Source organism: Coenobita brevimanus, chromosome 8 (genome assembly GCF_032717465.1).
Source record: "Coenobita brevimanus isolate Jiangsu-jjx chromosome 8, ASM3271746v2, whole genome shotgun sequence".
Lineage (NCBI taxonomy): Eukaryota > Metazoa > Arthropoda > Malacostraca > Decapoda > Coenobitidae > Coenobita > Coenobita brevimanus.
In genome coordinates this window covers 18,329,972-18,339,453 of record NC_136961.1, presented here as the reverse complement: position 1 = coordinate 18,339,453, position 9,482 = coordinate 18,329,972, and positions in this window count along the sequence as shown.

Genomic DNA, 9,482 nt, shown 5'->3' with positions numbered 1-9,482 from the left:
CCCCTTGTCTAGACGAATCAAGGACGTCAAACACTCTGATCATGTGACAGGCACACACACGCACAGACGTACGCACACGTACGCCCACACACTTTAGCCGGAAGCTAGAGGGAGATATAAGTCCGTTATCACAGGTGGGGAAGTCAGTAGGACAAGAGAGAACAAGAGTTAGAGAAGGGGAGTGAGAGTAAAGTAGGATGACAGCAGCTGGCACAAACTGCTGCTAAGCATAGGCTATACGGGTCACGCCAAGCTCTTAACTTTTATTCAAGTAACAGTCTCACAATAAACTCCGTCAACCCAAATCTGCCTGTTTCATCATCCCCTTAATATACGAAGAGAATAACGAAACAGAGGAGGCCCACACTGATTATCTCCTACACACCTCACCATTACTCTCTCCTGACGTCTCTCCATCAACAAGATAACCTTCTCTATAGAATTACATCCCTCGGCTATGTCTACTTACACAAGGAGAAGGTGGAGGGATATGGTGGATGAGTGTGTGAGGAAGAGAGGTTTGGAAGTCAGTGAGGCTAGTTGACTGACAGGAGATCGAGCTGGCTAGATGAATATTGTGATAAGAGTCACATAATCAGGGATTTGGCATTTCTTTTTAACTTGACAGCATCCAGATTGTGTAAATCGGATACGTTTATGTGAAGCTACAGACCGCGGTGAATGTTCGGCGTATCAGATAGAGGGAGGATTCTGGACGCTTGAATAGTGAGTGAATAGAAGCGTGGCCAATTGGATTGGGGAAATCTGGGCTGTCTGGACGTTGCTACTCCTCACCCTGCCCTACGGTGGGAAAGGAAGTCCGGATGATGATATACTCATAAAGAGAGCGAGAGAGAGAGAGAGAGAGAGAGAGAAAGTGAGAGAGAGAGAGATTTAAAAATGAATTGGGTGGGTTGCAGTCACCTGCAACATGCTTTTCCTGTGCATTAAATATAAGTATCATGTTACACTATTGACTCAGACTGTCTAGCTTAAGTTAGTTAATGTTTCGTGAATTTCACGAGCTTAAAAATTTGTCTTGCTTGTTAACTTATCATTAGCCCCTTAACCACGGGGTGTCACTTTCATGATGCTCGGGCGCAATGGATCATACCGTGGGGCGTCACTTTGTGATTCTGTGTTATTTTGAATTCTCCCGGGCTTACAAGTGGTGGCTTTTATCATCTATCAGTACTGCCAATGTCCAACAATAGTCAGTGCTTCTAATGTCATCTGTACTCCCATCCATTGTTGACAATTTAGCCATTTTTCCCCGTTCTTGACTCCCCTCCCTACCTCCCCTCCATTACCCTCTCCTCTCGCCTGCCCGGCCATGCTGCGCTAAGCAAATCTTCCCCGGAATTTTCCACTGATTTCATCCATTGAAATAAGCCCTATGCCCTATTCTTATACCAAATAATATATACAAAAAAGAAATAAGGGAAGTGATAGTGCCATACACCTGGAATTGGCTAATTATCACCTGACAACACCTCACGTGCACTCGTTCGCTAATTTTCCCTGGTAATTTCCCCTTGAAATATACTATATAATCTATTCTCGTAATAAAAATATATATAAGAAAGGAAGGGAGAAGCCTAAGTGAAATTTACATTCACCTGGACCTACCTATTTTTTTATGTATTGTCGAGGTTTCCTGCCAATCATTTCATAGCATATACTGTAAATTAGCAGCTGTCACCCTGCTAACATTGTCAACTCTTGCCTGCCCATATACACTGCGTCATTCAGTTCTTTGTCGTCCTCGGAGGTGAAACTATGTCGCACTCACGCCCTGCCATTTCCGCCGCTTCTGCGCCCATTGCAAAGGGCCCTGTGACCTCTACCCCTAGAAAAACTTGTGTGGGAAGCAGTAAAGGACTAAGTGACTCAGCAGTGGAACGTGAACTGGCAGAATCATCTATGATAATCACGGATAGTGACTTTGATCCTTCGGGTGAATCGCGTGATGAGCCTCGGGAGGAAATCATTACAGATACTCCTAGAACGAGTGCTTCAGTGTCCAAAGTTATCCCTAGCTCCACCCATTGCAAAGGGTTGTCTTAGACGAATCCTTGGTTTTGTTCAGAGGACGTCCTAGGTTTGTACAGTACATTCCAAGCAAATGCCATCGCTTTGGAATCAAGTTCCTTGTACCGTGCGACTGTAAGACGGGGTACATCCTTGACTTTGTCATCTATTCAGCCAGCACTGTTGATCTGGACAGAACACACCTCCTTGGCTTCTCAGGCTGTGTAGTGAAAGTGTTGCTTCAAAGGTATTTTGGTGGGAATCATGTGTTGTATTCTGAAAATTATTATACAGCACCAAAACTTGCTAAATACCTTTCAGAGCACGGCATCGGCTCCTGCGTCACTGTGAAGAGCAATCGTGCCCACTTCCCCAAATTCCCAGAGGCAGGAAACTCGCAGTGAGGAGACATGCACCAATGCAAGTCTGAGAAGATGCTGGCAATACGGTGGCATGACAAGAGGGTTGTGGACATGCTCACCACTGTACACAAGGGGGAAATGCAAGACAATGGGAAGGTCGACCATAGGACAGGCGAACCTGTGAGGAAATCTGATGCTGTCATCGACTATATTATCAACATGTGGCTGGTGGACAAGTCTGACATGATGATTGGAGAGAGCGACTGCCTCACGAAGAATACTATTTGGTACAGGAAAGTTTTTCTGCATCTCATTGACATGACGATGCTGAACGCCTTCATCCTGTACAAGATGAAGGTAAAGCCACCCAAGTCCTTCTCCCTGAGGTTGTTCGCCAGGACTTGTGTTCAGCAGCTGCTTGAGAGATATGGTAGGGTGACGGCAGCAGCTCCAAGGCGCCATTCTGTTGGACTTCCTGACAGACTTGAGCAGAGCGCATACATGGATCGGCACATACTGGTGCAAATGCCTGCCACAACGAAGAGGAAGACTGCAGTCCGCAGGTGCCAGGTGTGTGCACATACCACCAGACGCACACCTGAGCACAAACGCACCTCTCGGCAGTGTGCTTCTTTGATTACCACAGACTGAAGCAGTTCTAAAAGTGCAAGTGGAAAATGTAAATAATGTGTAAATAATGCTTAAATAATGTGTAAAAAAAGTGTAAAAAGCTAGTGAAAGCAATGGATGTAAATATGATTGAACAGTGTAATATAGTTTTATAAGTTACCACAAGTGACAGTGCATAACATAGTGTAAGTACAATAGAAGTGTAAACATTGAAAATACAATAGAAAATATAGATAGAAATGTAAATAATTAGTAATATAAGAATATGAGTACAAATACTTGAAGTTATGACAAGGAAAGTGAAACCTTGGCTCTCTACATATTTTACTGAAAGAGAAATTGAATGCCTACAGTGACAATAAACTACTATTACTGAAGGAAACTTATGAATAAATACTGCAGATATATATAATTGTTATAAAGTAATAACAATTTAAAGTGTGAGTGTTTTTATGAATAATACATGACAGAATACCAGCGGGGAACGAGCGCAAGTGGGAAGGTCATATGCGCTCATAATTTTCATTGCTTTCACAGTGTTTTTTTTTTTTTGGAGTATGGATTCCAAACTATTTGAAAATCATAGAATAGTGTTTCTAGTGATAATATCAGGCTGTGGTAATCATATTACGGGGTGTTGGGAAGTGTAAAGTGGAGACCCAATTTCAGAAGTCTCCACAAGTCCTACGGTACTCGACGAAGGCTCAACAAACATCCCAGGAGAAAGCTGAAGGTATGTGCCATAGGCAAATTTAATTATAGTGTTCTAGGACTAATAACTGATTTTTGGCAAATATTTTTAAAAAGTCAGTCGGAGCTCGAATATCCTCGTGGACGCACAAGGAACGCAAAAACAACCCCGCGGTGTAGGGGTTAGGAATATTTACAGTCTACTGAGAGGCTGCGAGACTATGGAGACCTAAGCACAGTTGCAATAAAGATTAGGAAAAAATTAATAAATACATAAATGGAAGATGCTGTGACATTGAGCTTAATAATTAATTTGGTAATATCTCAGTTACGAAACAATTTTTAAAATTTGTATAGTCGTTTCTTTCCTCACCAGTACCAGTGGGCGCTGTCACCTATACACATCCCAGGAGAAGGTGTACAGTGATGGCATACTCTCAATAGCCTTCAAGATCAACTCCACATACATCCAGCCAGCCAATTACATGTAAGCATATCACATTTGCGTGAACACTAAGGTGGCCAAACTCTTTGCTGCCATTAGCCAAAACATAACGCAAATCAATAAAATAAAAATCGATAAAACTCTGCAGGAAAATTTACCCAGGCCCAGAAAGGAGAAGGCCCGGGTAACCTCTGGGGTTTATTTAAAGGGGGAGACTCCTAGGAGGGCTCCAGTAGCTGTCTTGGAAGCTCTAAAAAGGCTGCAAAGGGCTACGTTCAAATAAGTCCCTCAGGAAGTCACACTAGGATTTCTAGGCAATTCCCTGGGAAGGTCCGAAAAACAGCTTCATTTACTTGTATGTCACTATAGTTGGTTTGTTTTCAACTGAACTTTTTTAGTGTCTCAGTAACACAAAGAGTAGGCCAGCATGCTCTCCAGAACAAGTTTCTCTATCAACACCAAACTACATGCACGGTACACACCACACTTCCTTTTCCAAAATTAAAAATTCATGGCAGACCAACGCGTGGCCTCAAAGTCCCCGGGGGGGGGACCATAAATGCCCCCACCTTCCGCCCGTCTCCCGGTGACGACTCGAGCTGCCTAGAACCACTGTCTGACTCTCTTCTTCTTTACTTCTGCAACATTCGTTGCCTTTCCTCTAACTTTTGCTCTGTTGAGCATCACCTCTCCTTCTCTAAACCTCACCTTCTTTTTCTAACTAAGACTCAGCTGTCTGAGGGAACTGACAGCTGACCCTTTTCTGTTTCCTCCTACTTTCTCTATATTCATTTCAAAACCAAAGGTGGCTGTTGTGTACATATATGCAACGACTTATCTTGCTCTCGTGTTCCTGAACTCGATTCCTCTGAATTCTCTATGCTCTGGCTTCGGCTTTCCTGTCATTCTCTGACTAAATATATCTGCGCTGTTTACTTATCTCCTAAGTCTGCTGACTATAAAAAATTCTTTGACTATCTTACTTCTACGATGGAACACATTCTATCCATTTCGCCATTCTAGGAGATTTCAATATTCACCACCACCTTTGGCTCTCCTCTCCTTTCACTGATCCAACTGGTGAACAAACCTACATCGTTTCTATCCTTAATGACCTAGAGCAGCTTGTACAGCACCCTACCCGTATCCCTGACCACCTTGGAGAAAGCTCCAACATACTTGACCTCATCCTTACAACTAATCCTTCTACTTGCACTGTTAATCTTTTCTCTCCATTGGGATCCTCCAATCACAACCTTATCACCTTAACCTGTCCTATCGCTCTGGTACGGCCTGTGGACCCTCCAAAGAAAAGTCGTCTGTGGCAATTTGGAGCTGTGGATTGGCAGGCCCTCAGGCAGAACTTCTTTGATTTTTGCTGGAAAGATTATTGCTTCCATGGCAGGGAGCCATCTCAGTGTGCCTTGCGCGTTGTGGAGGTTATTCTCTTGGGCATGGAAGCATACATTCCTTTCTCATATCCTTTGACTAATGCAAGAAAGCCTTAGTTTAATCACGCTTGTTCTAATGCTGTCCACAACAAGGAGAGGGCCTATAAAACGTATCGGAGCCAACCCACCCTTGAATCACATCTTTTGTACGTTTCTGCCCGGAATCGTGCTAAGTCTGTTCTTCGCTCTGCTAAAAATAATTTCATCCGTACTAAATGCTCTCAACTCTCCAACTCGAATTCTTCCCGTTCCTTTTGGCACCTTGCCAAAAACCTTTCTAACAACTATACCTCATCATCCTTCCCTCCTTTTTTCTACTCTGATGGCATTGTAGCTAATTCTTCTACTGATAAAGCAGATCTCTTTGCTCAGACTTTCTCCTCCAATTCCACCTTAGACGATTCTGGTGCTGTTCTTCCATCACTTCCCCCCTCTGACTTCTTTATGGCTGACATTAAAATTTCTTCAGTTGATGTATTTTCTGCCATGACTGGCCTCAGTACTAATAAGGCATATGGGCCTGAAGGAGTCCCTCCTGTTGTTCTCAAGAACTGTGCTTCTGTGCTTACGCCCTGCCTAGGGAAACTCTTTTGCCTTTGTCTATCAACTTGTATCTTTCCTTCTTGCTGGAAGTTTGCTCTCATTCAGCCAGTTCCAAAGAAGGGTGACCATTCCCAACCCTCAAACTATCGTCCAATTGCTGTAACATCCTGTTACTCATAAGTTTTCGAGTCAATTCTTAATAGAAAAATTTTAAAACATCTTTCCTATCATAATCTTCTTGCTGATCGTCAGTATGGGTTCCGTCAGGGACGCTCCACTGGCGATCTTCTCACCTACCTTTCAGACTCCTGATCATCCTCCTTTCGGGACTATGGTGAAAGCTTTGCCATTGCACTTGACATCTCAAAGGCTTTCGATCGAGTTTGGCATAAATCTTTAATTTCCAAACTGCCTTCTTACGGTTTCTATCCTTCTATCTGTGCCTTGATCTCTAGCTTTCTTACTGGTCGTTCTATAGCAGCTGTTGTGGACGGCCTTCGTTCTTCTAGATCTATCAACACTGGTGTTTCTTAGGGCTGTGTCCTATCACCAACTCTCTTCCTTTTATTCATAAATGACCTTCTAAGCATTACATCTAACCCTATCCACTCATACGCTGGTGGCTCCACCCTTCACCTTCCCATTTGGTTCCTGCAACGTCCATCTTAGCAGTTACTTCAACAAACAAGGGATGAGGCTCTGGCACACCTACTCTGACTTGGCTCGTATCTCTGACTGGGGTAAAAAATAATCTGGTTGTTTTTAATACATCAAAGACTCAGGTTTACAACTATCAACCTGACAAAATTTCCACAGGTGTACCCACTAATGTTTAATAATATTCAGCTTAATCCTGCATCATCCTTGAACATGCTTGGGGCTTCATTTACTTGGGACTTATCTTAGAAAGATCATATTACATCTCTTGCAAAATCTGCTTCTAAGAGATTAGGTGTGTTAAGCCGACTCCATTCCTTCTTTACCCCTGCACAGTTGTTGACTCTATACACGGGTTTTATCCGCCCCTGTGTGGAGTACACGATGTGTGGGGAGGCTCCCCACATACAGCTCTTCTCAATAGGGTGGAGTCAAAGGCTTTCGTCTCATTAACTCTCCTCCTCTTACTGACTCCCTTCAACTTCTGTCTTTTCGTCACGTTGTTGCATCTTTATCTCTATTCTATCGCTACTTCAATGGTCACTGCTCCTCTGAACTGTCTGCATGCATTCCTCCACCTCTACGACAGGTGTGTAACACCCGTTTATCAGCACACTCTCATCCCTTTTCTGTCCAGCTTTTTAATGCAAGAGTTAACAGTTACTCTCAGTCATTCATTTACGCAAAAGGTCAGCTCTGGAACTGTCCCGCTCTGTCTGTATTTCCTGCTTCCTGTGACTCCAGTATTTCAAATGCAGTGTGTCCAGGCATCTTGAAATGATCGGGTCTTGAATTTGGCTCTCTCATGAATTTTGGTTTTCTCTTGGAAGGAACAATAATTACGGGCTCGCGGCCTTTGGTTCTTTCTTCCTCGCAAAAAAAAAAAAAAAGGAACTGGGTCACTTTCCACAACTTGAATTCTAATCGTGGTTGCATAAAGTTCTATAAGCATTAGTAATGATTTAGGAATGAGTTGCCTTGGTTAGATGTTATAATTATCATCCCTGACTATGCTCCACCATTAAATAAAAACCAAGGAGTTAAATATCCCTATCGTATTAGAACAAACACACTATGCGATTAACAATATTTTTTTTTTCTTTGCACTTATTCTTTTCCTTGAAGCTGCAGTTGGACTCTTTCACGTAGTGGCACAGATATGGCAAGGCAGTGAAGCTGCCCAGTTACACAAAAGTCCCCTAATCTTCTTCACGTTCCCGGATAAGAGGGTGATAGGCTGCTGAAGAAGGGCAACTTGGGTCTTCAGTGCACCAGGTTCAAGTTCAGACGTGCCTGGAATTGCTGCTGGTGCAACTACTACTACTACTACTATTTACAGTATATATATATATATATATATATATATATATATATATATATATATATATATATATATTGTTACGGAACCGAGAAAGATAATGTACACTTTAAGTGAGAATACTAAAAATCACTACTGTCCCGTAAAGTTCCAGGTTCAAAACAAAAGAGGTAGGTAAAATTACAAGTTAAAGTTTAATGCTCAAACTAACAACAAAACATCCAGGACTCACAAGGATAATGCAATGGCAAAAAACAGGTTAAATATATGGTTAACTGCAATAGCCTCTATTAACACGAAATTAGCAAGAGTAAATTTATCTAAGTCAGCCCTGATAAAATGACAATACCAGATAATACTCAGTGAATGCAAGATATATTATTACAGATACAAAATCTTATTAATAAGGGCTGACACCCAAAACACATGAATCACAAAAAACCTTACTAGGCCTAAGAATTAACACCTTACGTTACACAGTACAAGAAAAAATGCAGCAACACTTATACTCAAATTACACAGCTGCTAGATGGTTGGAGACTTCCTGAGCACTCACAATAATAAGAACTGTACAGGGGAGGACAGAGATGTGAACAAAATGAGGAGTAGATTTAAGTGGCAATAATGCAGAGACTGAGCTCATTAAATAGGGGCCGGCAGAGCTTGATACAACTTCTGTAAGAAGGACAGCGCAAATGAAGCTTCATGGGGACCAAGAGTTGACAATCCTGCTTTCCTGAACAACAGAGAAAGAACGACTTACTCTACTATAAGGGAGGAGGGGGGGTGAGGTAGAACACGCTCGTGATCAAACATGCAGCATACTGTACGTTAGAGAATTACACAAAGGATGATGAAAATCATAGGCTATGTAACACCTCCCCAAAGTAAAAGAAATTTACAAAGGAAATTTCTTATTACTCCTAAAACAATCTGTCTAAAGTCTAGAGTAAGCAATCTGCAATAACATTTTCTTTCCCCTTGACATGTATGTCTGAATGAATACTCCTGAAGAAGTAGACTGTTCATCTTGTCAATCTCTGATTTTTATCTTTAAACTTACTAAGGGAATTTCAGTGGGTTATGATCGGTATAAATGACTATGGAGTCAAAACCAGAACACAAATAAAATGAAAAATGCTGTAAACCCCAATATCAAGGCCAAAAGCTCTTTCTCAATAGTTGAAGTAGTTCTTTTGAGGTGGAGTGAACTTCTTACTGTAATAAAATACAGGGTGTTCAATACACCCTGATCATCCTCTTGCAAGCAAAACAGTCCCAGCTCCTGTATCATTTGCATCAACAGCCATCTTAAAAGGCTTGAAGCAAAATTTGTAGTAGCGAGCACTGGCTGA